This window comes from Falco punctatus (genome assembly GCF_963210335.1).
Source record: "Falco punctatus genome assembly, chromosome: 4".
In the NCBI taxonomy this organism is placed as follows: Eukaryota; Metazoa; Chordata; class Aves; order Falconiformes; family Falconidae; genus Falco; species Falco punctatus.
In genome coordinates, this window is record NC_137583.1 from 116,028,693 (window position 1) to 116,042,960 (window position 14,268).

The 14,268-nt window shown below is 43.7% G+C and overlaps 1 long non-coding RNA gene across 1 annotated transcript in view; it reads left to right on the forward strand.

Moving 5' to 3' along the window:
* The window catches only part of LOC308062018, a 459,477-nt gene that overhangs the window by 357,905 nt on the left and 87,304 nt on the right, over nucleotides 1-14,268 (forward strand). The gene's annotated exons all lie outside the window — the stretch shown is intronic.

Below are 14,268 nucleotides of genomic sequence, written 5' to 3' on the forward strand. Positions count from 1 at the left end.
AGGGACTGTTTGAACTGCTCAGGGCGGCAGTTGGTGGAGCGCAGACTCCCCTGCCGTCCAGCGCTGTCTTTGCTCATATTCTACTTGCTATAATTAATAAAATTTTAATTGGATTATGATCCGTTGTGGTCTCAATTTATAACAATTTCTGGTGCCGTGACTCGGATAAGGAACAGTGGGCTTTGGTCCTCCGGGGAGGCGCCCCGCGACATTTCGCGGCCCCGCGACCAACAGCTTACTCCAACCTTACCGACGAACCTAAATTCTAGAATAATGAGCAAAGGAGAAACCGGTAAAATCCCATAAAAATTCTGTGCACGAGAGTCCGGACGAAGATACAGGACGCGTAAGTATATTGCGAATTTGTTCGCAAGGTTTGCCGTTCGGGCGGGATTGGGTTTCCTGGAATATAACGAGTGAGAGGTTCGATATACTGAACCAAGCGAGTGCGGACTCTTAAGTACTGCGTCTCCCATCTCCCGCGAGGGACTGGGCCAGGAAAAAGGGGAGCGAGTGAGTGTATGTTTGTGGATATTCCAGAAGATGGGGGCGAAGGGCAGCAAGCCTTCGACTCCCATGGGAAGGGTACCCACTGTACCTAAGAATACCCCTCTGGCATATATCTTGGACAATTGGAGATATTTCCCTGGAACCCTAGGGAAAGATAAGCAGAAAGTGATAGAATATTGTACTAAGATATGGGGAGGGAAGAAGATTTCTAAAAATGTCTTTTGGCCAGTCTATGGGTCAGAAGAAGATTGGGTAAGACAGCAATTAAACCTCTGGGTTAATAATAAAAAAAAAAACACTTAACCCGGAGGAGAGTCAATATGCGGAGGTGTGGCTAAAAAACCGGGAGCTAGACTTTACCTGCTGAATGAAATAAAAAAACTAAACAAAAGAAAAAGAAGGGAGAGTTAGACGAAACCCTTCTAACCCCCCCTCCTTACATTCCTCCTCCTGCTCCTGCAGAGGTCCCCAGAGCGCCCACTCCCCCACCAGAGTCGGAACAAGGGTCTCCCCCTCTTCCTAAACGCGTAACTAGAAGTCAAAAAGGGGCAGCTCAAATATACCCCCTAAGAGAAAAGCCCATGGGGGGGGACCTCAACCTGTGATCGGATATATTTCTGTGCCTCTAAATTCGGCTGACCTATGAGATTTTAAAAGGACCGAGATGGGACACTTAATTGAGGACCCACTCGGAGTGGCAGAAAGATTAGATCAATTTCTGGGACCAAACCTTTATACTTGGGATAAGATGCAATCTATCCTTTGTCAATTATTTACTACCGAGGAAACCCAGGGACCCCAAGCAGATATTAAATGGCCACTCCAAAGACCTAATTGGGATAATCAGGATCCGGCGCATAGAACTCACATGCAGGACCTGAGAACTATAGTAATTCAGGGGATTAGAGAAGCAGTACCCCGTGGCCAGAATATCAATAAAGCATTTAATGAAATGCAAAAGAAAGATGAGAGCCCCACTGAGTGGCTGGAACGACTGAGGAAAGCCCTTCAGCTGTACTCTGGGGTAAATCCAGACAACCCTTTAGGGCAAGCGCTCCTCAAAACTCAGTTTGTGGCAAAATCATGGGAAAAACTTTAGCGGAACACTTCAGCAGGAGAGGACAGATAAGGGTGAAAGAAATAATTAAGCAAGAAAAGCAGATGGCCAGCAAGGGCATAAATTACCTTAGACTGATAAGAACACTGCAAATGAGCAAAAGGTGAAAAGTACACCATGAGGAAGACCTACAGCCTTCCTCCCATAGACCACTGCACACATTCTAAAGACCCCGGCCCACAATTTTTGGAAGAATCTGCGCAAGCGTGAAAGACTGATAAGCTAATTAGCATACGAAGCGAGGGTAGGCGGGTTCAGGTAATGAATATGTATAGGCGTTAATGGAATATTCATTGTTTCAAGCTTATTTGCTGCAGTGTTGCTTATTTTGGTTACCGGATTTATGGAATGTGGAATTTGACTTTGATAATTGTTACTGTGATTTTGGCTATATTTTTGATAATAATAGTGAGCTCTTGGTGTTGCTGTAGAAAGATACCTGTGTGTTGCATTTTGTAAGTAGTAATTCTGTAAGTGATAAGTGTGTTCTGTGAGTGTAAGCTGGGAAAAATGGGAGGAAAGCAGAGTGGTGGGATTTTAAAGAAAAATCCGCTAGGGTGTGTTTTGAGTCACTGGAAGGATATTGGAGGATCCGCTGGTGGAAATGTGAATAGGAAAACATTGATAAAATATTGTAATCAATGGTGGCCGCTTTATAAGCTGGTATGTGGAGAAAAGTGGCCTTTTAATTAATAATTACAAGGTTATTAATAATTGTTATACTCATTTATGCTGGAAATGTGAGAACATTTCTGTATTCAGTATATTACAAATGTTGGTATGTGGTTATTGTCTTGAACATCCGAGGGGTGAATGTGAACCTCTGTATGTTTTAAAGTGTATATGGTGTAAAGAATTATTATATGTATGGTGGCGACAAGAAATTGAACGCCCTGACTGTAAGGTTTGGACGCCTTGGGATAAGAGAGAGAGCTGTAAGTGAAATTAGAGTCTCTGTGGCTGGGATAGCGATTGAGATAATAGTAAGAAAGGTCACTGGAAGGAAATGGGGGGGGCAGCTGGGGGAAGCGTGAATAAGAGAACTTTGGCTAAGTACTGCAATCAGTGGTGGCCCCTGTATAAGTTAGGGGACAGAGAAAATGGCCCTTAAACGGCACACTGAATTATAATGTTTTGCTAAAATTAATGTTATTTTTAAGGCGAGAGGAAAAATGGGATGAAGTAATGTATGCTGGTATGTTTTTCACTCTGAGGAATCACCCAGAGTGGCAAAAGAGTGTGGTATTAACCTAGCTCCACAAGATCCCTTAATATTAGCAATGGAAAAGGATCAGAGGGGAGGTTGTGGTTCCTTCTATGGAGCAACCAGAATGAAACACGTTGTAAGATAAAAAAACTTGTGCTAATGTATGTAAGATCTGAAGCCGGGGGGGGGTGTGTGGGGTGTGGAGAGTAAAAAAACCCTGTGAAAGTGTTAAAGTATTGGGGTGAGTTTGTACAAAGCCCCGTACCCCCTCGAAGGGGCGGCTGAGTCACGCTGGACGCATGGCAGGGTGTTTGCTGTTTGCCTGCGAAGGCTGATATGTAATAACACAGACTTAAAGCAACAAGTAGCAGATGTGCATTCAGGGTAAGAAAGAGTTAAAACAGAAGTGCTGCTGCAGAGGCAGGCTTGTGTAACCTGCAGAGCAGGAAGAGCATCTCCTGCCCCGAACCCTTCTGCTGGTGGGGAGGAGGGGGTTGCTGTTGCTGACGATTGAGCAGAAGGACCTGACAATGTCACCCCGATTGCTGCAGCATTTGCAGCACAATAGGACCGGTAACGGCCCCTCTAGGGCAGGCAGCGGGTCTGAGGAGAGTAAAGGTGAATCTCTGATGGGGAAATTTAGATGTTTGAAAGTCAGTTGTGAATAGGACTGGATAAAGGTTCGAGTTGATTTTTACTAAGGTAATCGTGATGTAGAAAAGTTGGTGAATACAAAACCAACTTATTTGGTGTTAAACCTCAGTGAAAAGAATTTGTTACAGTTGTGGGAGCTGCTGGCCACCAGGAAAACATCCTGAAACCTTTAAAGTACAAACTAAGAAAACAAGTAAGAATGCCAAATTCACCAAAATCTTTAAGTGGAAAAGAAATCTTTAACCAGGCATATCTGGAAATAAATTCCAGGTAAGGAAAAAATGCTTTCCCTGTTACAGTAAAAATGATAAGGGGAAGGTCTGCCTAGTTCAGGTAAAACAATATCCCTTGCTCAGCAAGGCTATGGGGAATATTGGCAGAAAAACTCAAATAAAATACACTCTGTAGCAGTTCTACTAATGTAAATCTGTGTGTTTTACCATGACGGTGACTTGTTATGGGATGTGCAGATGACACTCTGCAGCAGCAGAGGAGGTAGGAAAGAAGGAATTATCCTTAATACCAGATGGTAAAATCCAAACTGTAAGTACAGATCAGGAGCCAAACTATTCTAATGATTCTCGATTACCTGCTAGCCGAAGAAGGAAGTGTTTGTGGTAAATTAAATGTTTCCAATTGTTATTTGAAAATTGATGGCAATGGTGAGGGAGTTAAACAAATCACATCAGAGACAGGGAAGTTAGCCCATGTTCCATCCGAACTCGGAAAGACTGGAATATTGACTTGTTTTCCTGGCTTCTCGGGAGCCCCTGGGTAAAACGAATCCTATTTTGTTATGTGGTTTAGCCACCTTATTGTTTTTGCCATGTGCTGTTCCATGTTTTATAAGATTAATTCAACACGTTGTAACTAACATGCAATTTGCTATTATGATTTCACCCAATGGCATTAAACAAATTCTAGTAGTACGCCGAAATGTACAGTCGACAATACAGATTATATAGTTAACACAATAACAATTTAACAGCAAACAGGAATCTGGGAATAATTAACTATTAACAATTCATACAACAATGTAGGCTGATGAAGAATACAAGTAGAATAGCAGAGAAAACAACCATCAGAAACGCACAGACGGGGATGTGGTAACATCTTTTATACTTTTCCACCTCCGCCGTAAGTTCTTGACGTGTGACAGCAGAAAAACGCACCCTCTGCCTAAACAACGAGGAAAAAAAAAAAAAAGGGGGGGTTTGATTCCCCTTTATAATGAACCATACAGGTTAGACGTTTAAAAAACACTCACCTTACGGGATGTTCAGAGGGGGAAATGCGCACTCCAGACCCTTCCTCCCTGACAGGTGACGTGGCGGTCTGATGGTGAGAAAACATTGCATTGAAAGCAAGGACCTGTCATTTGGCCATAGTGCCATAAATGTTACCATTAACAAACTTACCAGAGTGGTAAGCTCGGGAAATGGGTCCAAGACTTCATCTGGACACTCAGCAGCCATCTTTCATCGTGTATGCCTTTGAACATGCGCATGCGCAATTTTAAACCCCACAGAATGTACTGGAACAATCTGGAAAGACCGCGCATGCGAAATCCCTGTAGTCTAGCCATGGTAGTGACGCATATATGTATATATATATATATATATATATAAAATGCTTAAAGAAACTATAGTATTTATAGTTCATTTATTACTTAAGTGGAATGTATAGTTATAAGTGTTGTTTTTAGGTTTTGTTTTTGTAGGTTATTATTATATGTATTACCCAACCCTTTTGATTTATTTTGAAAACCATGTGTTAGATATAAAGTAAATTCAATGAATCATTTGACAACCAGTAAACAACAAATAACAATTTCTTAACAAACATGAACTAGAAGTTGAATAACAGAATAACAGTCCAGCAAAGTCTCATGTGAGGTGGAAAACAGGCTTCTTCACTCGTGAGTCCAGCACGGTCCTGAATAATGTCGGGGTGGTAACTCCATCTGTTCCCTCCACGATAGTCTGTCTCTGGTCCTTGGTATTTTTCTTCACGAGGTAATGAAAATGAACAGAAACAAATAACAAGTCACATGGTAACTGCTGGAGGTCAACAGTTTTCTTTTGTTTATATAACAGTCTCTCGCACTCTGCTTTGGTATCCCATGGGTTCCACTTCTCGGGGCGGATTGCGAGGAAGAGATCGCACTCTTCTGTACCGGCGTGACCAAAAACACTCACAAAAGCACATACTGATGGTTACTGTAGTCACGATGGGACAAAGGCTGAACAGCAAAACCGTACAGACTGTGTCGTCTCCTGCTCCCATCTTTTCCAAAATGATAAGGATTGTTTGTGGCAAGACAAACGAATTGGTCCGTGACCCTCCTGGTCAAGATTCAGGCTAACGCCCTGACCAAAACTGCACAATGAAAATGCATGCGCAGCCTAACCTTAAAGGGGCATGAAAATTTACCCCTTTAAATGCCCACCTCTTGGCTCTTGATTCTTAACCCCCACAAACAAACCTTATATATGCTAAGAAATGTTTTATTGTGCTTTGTTATGTCATCCTGTTATGATAATGTTTTGAAATTAGCTTATGACATGTTTGAGTTTTGAGTTGTTAGCTAACGTTTGTTAGGGATTTATAGTTCTTGTTAGTCATTTGTAGTTATTGCCTGTTATTGTTTATTGATAATGGTAAATGGGTTTAATGCTTAGATAAAGATTGTTAACCTCCTTTGTATAGTTGGCAGAATCTTTTCTCTGTCTCTATCTATGCCACCCACGGAGCAGCAATGTTGAGCCACGGGGCGGTGTGAAGGACGTTATTGGGACATCGCTATCTGTCTCACCATTGCTGGCTGACCGCAAAACAACACAGAGACGGAGATACCCGAATCACCCAGAATAGGAGATGTCCGGGGAATACCCTGCTTAAAACACCCCACTTCCAGACATGTATGTTGGGTTGTTTGCCGATGTCTAAATTGTAATAGAGATTGGTCCTGTGTTTCATTTAAGAGACAACCTTACTGTATGAAATGTCACAATGATTCGATACGTACCAGGGGACCAGAGGATCAAGTGGAAATTCGTAAATTATTTTGTGGATGGGAACTGTCAGTACCTGAACTTTGGGAAGTACATGAAACAGACTGGTACAGAGTTTTAAGAAGTGTACTATAAGATTCGCCTGGAAACGGACACAACAACCAAACAGGTGGAAATATATTTAAGAGATAACTAACTCTTTAGACCTTGGAAATTATTGACAGGATAACAGCAAAATTCCCCTCAAGACTACCTGCTGCTGCCGAGAAGATACTGATATCCCGTTGCTCTCTGCAAAAGAGTAGACGAGGAAGGCAGAGAGGTACTGAACAGTGGGGAAATGAAAGCTAGTATCCTATTAATGGTATTGATTACCATGACTTTAAAAAAAAACAAAAAAAAATGAGCATTACCCTTCAATTGGACCTTAGGTTGATGGGAAGATTCAATAGAAGTTCGGTACAACGTGACAGCCGGATCCCCAAAATTCCAAGTTAAATTGGAAGATTTAGTCTTTTATGAACTAGACCCACCCGGTCGATGAGAAAGAACAATAAAACCTTTTTATCTCTGCCCCAGTTCGAATCCAGGGAAAAGCTATTGCAATTTCCCTAATCACTATTACTGTGCATACTGGGGATGTGAAACCATAGCTTCAAACTGGGACGTAGCCATTAAAAATAGATTCTTAACTATAACATGGGGACCCGGAGGATGCAATCCGCCAGCTCCTAGCTGGGATAGACACGTAGAGGACCCCCATCTTGGCAACTGTAAGCTTGTTATGTACTAGAAATCCTGCAGCCTAATGACCACGGATGGCTATTAGGACGAACCTGGGGAATAAGATATTGGGAACCTGGAGCTGCTAGAGGGGTCTCTTCTATCTAGTTCCCCCAGTCTCTCCCCAAAAGGCAAGTAGTCCTGCTCCTGGCAAAGTTTGATGGCCCTCCACTGAACTCGCTCACGGATGAAAGACCACTCTCTCTTGCACTGGGGCCTCAAAATTATACCCAGGGAGCTGGACACAACCCAGGGACTGCCAGGTAGCAGCGTACAATCCCCTCCCTCAGTCCCCTGGCTATGCTGCTCTTCATACAGCCCAGGACACCGTTAACCTTCTCAGCCGGCAGGGCACCCTGCTGGCTCATTCTCAGCTCGCTTTCTGCCAAGACCCTCTGGCTATTCCCAGCAAAGCAGCTCTCCAGCCAGGCAGCTCCAGCACGTGCTGTAGCAAACGGTTGTTCCTCCTACTCTCCTTCCACGAAGGTACGCTTACCAGACTTCTTCTGTCACTTCACCAATGTTCACTCAGGTCACAAACAGAAAAATGCAGGCAGCTTCCTACCATGCAATTTGATATGCGCCATCACTCCCATCATGTAACATGGACACCACAATTTTGCTTAGAAGATAAGACTTAGATGTGGATGCAGGAGAGCTGTGACACCTCCCCTGTGCACAGCACAGGCTGAATGACCAGCTTTTCTGGTCAACTGTATCTGCCTGAAAACTGGATATTTACTGCAGGTCGATACTTGAGCGTATTCAGGCGAGGGAACAGCTGGGGAAATGGTAGGTGAAGAACTAATTGCTTAGTGAAAAGGCTGCTTATTCCGTCTGACGTGCGGAATTAAACTCTGTAACTCGGGGTAAGTTATAAAGCGGGGTGTTTATTGCGGTGCCGGGTGCAAGGGGGGTCGCTCCTCCTAACTTGCACACGTAGTTTTACTCACGATACTTATTTACACAGTGAAGTTGGTTAGTTCTGCCCAAAGCCTACACCTACGAGATAATTATGGGTTAGTTGCCTTCTCGCTGCAGTTTAAAGGTAGAGTTCATTTTAAATTTCCTCCCCATGCTCCCCGGGCGGGGGGGTTCACTCTCTTCGGGGGGCCATTTGAGTAGGAGGTCAGGATCTCCCCCACCACAGTGATTGTACCCCGGTGTCCTTGAGCCTTACCCCTTCAGCAGCCCGTTTTCTTCCAGCAGCTCGCAGGCCCCTGCCAGAGGCTCCGTATTCACAGGCCGGTGGGGCTCAGCTCCCCCTGCCCTGGCTGCCCCCCGAGGCGCTGAGCGGGCGAGCCCCAGCCCCTCTCTGCAGGCAGGGAGGCTCCTGCCCGCCTGCCGGTGGCTGCTGGCCCCGGGGCGGCTCCTGCCTGCAGCCCGGCTTTCGGGGGGCACCGCGCTGTCTGGGGTCGGGGGGGCACAGCCCTGAGCGCTACAGCTTGCCTACCGGCAGGCAGAGCCACTCGGCGTTAAGGCCAGCGTAGTTTTTGCGTGTGTTTGGTCGTGATTTGGCTTCCGGAGAATAATGCTTTTGAGGTATGATGGCATGAAATCATGATTGAAACAGAGCAGGCATCTGCAGGAGAAATACCAGCTTGGGTGTAAGTCGGTGAACTGTATTGCCTCTCCCCAGCATTACCGTTGTTCGTTGTTGGAGGGAAATCGGTCGTGCCAGAGGTATTGTTAGAGTTTACCTGTCCAATGAAATGCCAGAGACTGGCCAATTAGAAAATGTGATTTATTAAAGCAAGCGACAAGTAAGCAAAACAGCGCTGGGCGGCCGGGGAGTCTCCTGCTCCACCAACGGCGCGCAAATTCAAGCAAGCTGAGCAAATTCAAGCAAGCTCTTTCGCTCACTCTTTGTTGCGGATGTCTTCAGTGAGCTGAAGGCTCTCCCTGTCATGGGCACTGTTGTTATGCTCCAAGGACACCGTGATTGTGGTGTTGATTGGTTCCGGCCCAAGCTCAACTATAAAGTGCCGACTCGAGGGAGGAAACTAGCTGTTAACTTGTCCTGCGATGGAGACATCAACAGAAGTGCCTCGGCTCCTCAGCATGTGACCTCTACTTGGGAGGACTATGTCTGGTTTCAAGCACCAGCGGCGCTCAAAGGCTTTCACGAATGACCCACACTCTGTAGAACTTTAATGGAATATCGAATAACCTTTGGTGCCGCTTTAAGCGATAACTTTATCAAATACAACTGTGTATTCTTGTCTGTCTGGATCCTTTATTCAGGGCGTCTACTACCTTCCTGTAGTTGAACCGTGTCCATCTGTTTTCATCTCCTGAATGGCTGTTGAAAGCAATTACCCTTTAAGGCACAGCTGCACAAAGATACAGTGATTCTTTGGGGACCTGAGTTATGGTACAGGAGACTAATTGGCGCGTTGGGAGTAAAACTTTCCTGCTGTGTACTTGCTGAACTGGCAAATACTGGATAAACCTTTTCCCTCCCGAGTTTTAATGCGGCCATTACTAAATTAGCTGATTGCTTGGGACTCTCTCTGGGTAATGTACATGACTAATTAATACACTTGGCCTTTACTAAAAAGGCTATAGCCATTCTTACCCGTAAAAGGAGACCTTTGTAGTCTGATCAGGCTTGAGTGAGTACTCGAGTGTTTGCCTATCTATTTGATAAAATTAGACTTCTCTATAACTCAATTTCAGTTACTTAATAACCCAAACAAAGAGTGGGACTTCTGAGTAATTGGGAGGTCTTGTACTGGTGACAAAAAGAGATTGATTGGCCCTGTGGAAGTGGGGAAGCACGTCTTCCTATTTTTTTACTAACCTTTAGCCCAACAGCCTTGACGGTCAGTTAGATATACAGTTAGAACTAAAAGCAAGCGGTTTCTGCTCTAACCCTCTTCAGAGGAAGTAGGACTGCGGCGAATGAAGAGACGGGACGCAGCTTGATGCAAGCAAATGTCAACTTATTGTACAGAAGCACGAGGTTTTATACACTTTCAGAAGCTGCGCGTTTGAAACAGATTGGTTCTTGAAGCTAAGCCTTGCATACTAGGCAATCCCCGATTGGTGGTTAGCTGCCATCAATTAACAGCAAGGTGTTACCTTTCCTTGGCGCCATCCATCTCCCACTCCCCTGTGCTCTGCAAACATGCCTCATCATGTTAATTGTTGTCTAGACAAGCTCGAGCACATTCCCCTCAGCAAACGGATTGCCACGCATGGTCCTAGTTTCCAGACCGCTCCTGCATCTCCCCCTTCCTGTTGCACAAAAAGAACCTTTGAAACCGAACGAGTAAAAACAAGGTATAAGTAATAGAACAAATAAAAAACCAACTGAGACATATTATCAGTGTCAAAATAACCCGCTGTCTCTGTTCCGTACAATTTGACAATTGCCCCTTTTTGTTTTTGAACAGCTAGGACCAGGTTTGCCATGTTCTGCAGGGCCCTTGCAAACATGACAGCAACCAAGGTAATAGCAAACAAACAATACTGCCAGTTGAGTGAATGGATGCCAAAAAAGGCTGACATCTTCTCAGATTTTGATACCATGTTGCTGCAATGGGGCGCCTAAAATCCCCGCAGCACATACCATCCAAATCCTCACAGCCATGTCCTTGAACCAACAACAAAAAGCAGTGGCAATTTTGACTCACATGCTTAACTGCCTACCAAACAAGGTGATTTAACTCTTTAATGCTTTCCCTGCTGTTACTCCGGATAAGAGAAGAACCGCTGCGACACGTTCCCATCATAGCCTCCTACTACATTAGCATCTACAGAAAGACAATGATCGACATTCAAAGTGTAAACAGTATCATCTTCTTTTGGATTAACATTATACATAGGTGGAAGGGCACACCAAACAAGAACTGGTTCAGTCAAAAAGTTCGAAACATAGTGTGCCTTCTCTGAACATACCTCTGGGGTCATTCCCTTCGTTCCCTCTTTTTTTATGCAAAGAGAAACACTTCCACCAAAACAGAGAAGCCCCTATTTACATCTCTGAGCCCGGACACAAACCGCAGCTGTATGCGCCACCAGGCTCAGGGCAGGAATCATTCATGCCGTTGCACAGCTATGTATCTCTACAAGCATGCAGACACCTATTAAACACTAGATAACCATGTTTATCTTTCCTATTCTCCTTCACAATACCTAGCTGTTTCTCCCATTAGTTTCCAGCCCGCTCCTGCATAGGACTCCTGCCCCAATATGCTAGCTTGTTCTCACTTAAGACAACAACAATAAAAGTTAGTTTCTTGCTTGCTTTTACTTCTAAGTCTTAGACTCTTCAATGTTTATGAAATGTGAAGAGGCGGTGAGGCGAGTGTGATCAAGTTCAGCACTATCTTTACTTGTCAAACTCCTGTTCAAAGTCAGAAGGTATTACTTGGGAGCAGAACTTGAGCCCTTTCTTCTGGCCTGGTGTCTAGTGCAGAATGGGAGAAGGAGGGAGGGTGAGAAACACTTGAGAGCTTTGAACAGTGTGTCAAAACTAGGTGTCTGCTGGACTTAACCTTCAGTCAGCTACTTAGAAGTGTCTGTAATGTAGTGAGCTTAACAGCTCCAAACAGCCCTATCCCATTTGAAGAGAAACTCGAGCCTACTGGTAGCAAGGTTGCTTGCAGCTTCTTGCTAGCAAAAATTGCACGATGGTGTGATAAGAATCGTTTGAAATGAGGGTAAAGGTTGAAGTAACCTGCTACACTTGGTGCATATTTTAACTTTACCATTTGGAATGGAATGATAAAGAACGAAGAGGAAATTAAGTTGGTATTTTTGAGCTTGGAGCACACTAGGAATGCTGTCTCTGCCCTGTTATCCATTAAACATCTGTTTACATAGTGTAGTAGCTGCTAAAGCTAGCCGTAGGGGGAAAACCTGTTAGAATGAAGAAAGCTGCCTTGTGTGCAGCTGCCCACTTGAATATGTAATTCCTGGTCTCTTGAATGAAACATAACTTGAACGTAGGAGTGTTTGTGCTCAGGAGATCAAAACCCTTTACACTTCCACCAAAGCTGCTTGTGATGCATATTTCAGACGCTAGCACTCGAGTGTTTAAAGAAGCTTTTAAACAGAAGCCTTCGTTCTAAGGATCAAGGGGCTGGTTTCTTTCTACTCTCTTCCCCAGATGAGTGCAGTGTTACTGCAGTAAACCGTTCATGTATTCTGTTACACTTGAACTATGAGTGCAGCAATGATACGGTGCCGGGAGTGAAAGAAGACAAGTTGCTTATTTTGGGGTTTTTTCTTTTATTCTTTAGAAAAGCTTTAGAGCTTCATTAACAATTTTAGTACTGTAATGATTATCAAAATGAAATGTTGTTTTCTCTATGTGATTACATTGGATTTATTTGATCCCTCAAAGTAAAGGTTCTGCTGGTGGCAGAACAACTTGCTTCTGTTCTATATATGTATCTAAAGTGCATGTTCACAGCTGTTCCACCTTTCTGACAAAGTGCATGATGTCTTGTGCCAGAAGCTTTGGTTCCTCAAAGGCAGCAAAATGCCCTCCACGTGGCATGTAAGAGTAAGTGATGATGTTCTTGAAGACCTCCTTTGCCCAGACCCGTGGTGTATGTACTAGCTCCTGAGGAAAAAGCTGCAGTCCCTGTGGGAACATACACTGCAAACCTAGAGGACATTAACTAAGTGCCTTTTTGAAAAAAGTCCTGGGGAAATTCTATAAAAACCTCCTGACTCTAGTAATTGCCACAGTCAGCTGGCAGAGCTTCACCGCAGCGACACATTTTGTGGTTTGTACTCTGCTGAAAAGCTTTGCTTGTATTTGAGTCTCCTTGAGTATGAGAATATTATACCCAAAAACGTAAAGTAGAGCCAACTTCGCACACGGTTCAATCTTGAAACGTTTCCTATTTTTAAACTTACCTTGTTTTACAGTTTTGCGATAAATGGCAAGACGCATCACCTCTTTGTGACAGTCAGAAATGAGCCTGCTCAAGTTTACTTTAGAATTTATAGTACCAGCGTAACGAATGAGTTGAGGAAAGGTAAGCTGGCTCGGTCTACAAAGGAAAAGACTCTTCTATTTGTTTGTGTGATCAATCACATGGAATTCCGTTCTGCAGCATTTTCTGGTCAGCCTCTCTTATAGTCATCTTAAAGTCAGTGGCTGTTAGAAGGTGCTTGGTTTGTTAGAAGGTACTGCTCTCCAGATTGCTTCCCCAAGTTTGTGCTTAACACTTGCAGTCGTTAGTTTTATCCACCACTAAGCCGTATGCTTCCTAATTCAGTTTAAACGTCTCTCTTGGAAATGCTCCTGATTTTCTGTTTTGTTTTAACTGAACTGAGCCAGAGATCACATTTGTTTGGTGACTAAGTATATAGACCTGTAGTTTGAACACAAGACTGAATATAGTTTGATATGTCCGCTGCATTGTCTTGGCTACAAGCTACTTTGTGTGAATTACAGGTTCAAAAGAAAAATGACTCAACTATTTTTATCAAAAGAAAATAAGAACTTAGATTATTTTTTTTAACAACTTAAGTTTGCTGTTTTAAAGTAATCTAAATGTTTATACAGGCAAACGTGGTTCAATCTCATTTGCAAATCTTTCTTACACCTACCACTTCATTACCTGGCATCACCTGTTAGACCAGGGTCCTTGGAGATGTTCTCCTTGTAGAATCGCATTGAGGACACAATGGAGGATGTCACGCAATAAATCATCACATTGGCCAAAAGCTCATCAAGAGTGTATTTGCTATTGATAGAAAAAGATGAAGACGTTTCATTGGAAGCTGTTTCTCAATACGCTATATTGGGCTCATGCCCTGAAGAACAGTTGTTCTTGTTCTCCACTTGTTTTCAAGCAGCAAATTAATTGGCACCCATGTGCCCAGAGCAAAACTGCCCGGTGCTGAAGCAGTAGTTTGCAGGCAGTCTGCTGTGAGTTTACACTACTACTTGTCATGTGTAACCTTTCATGCTCAAAATTCAGCTTTGGCCAGTCTTTTACCTATCTCCTCATTAGTTA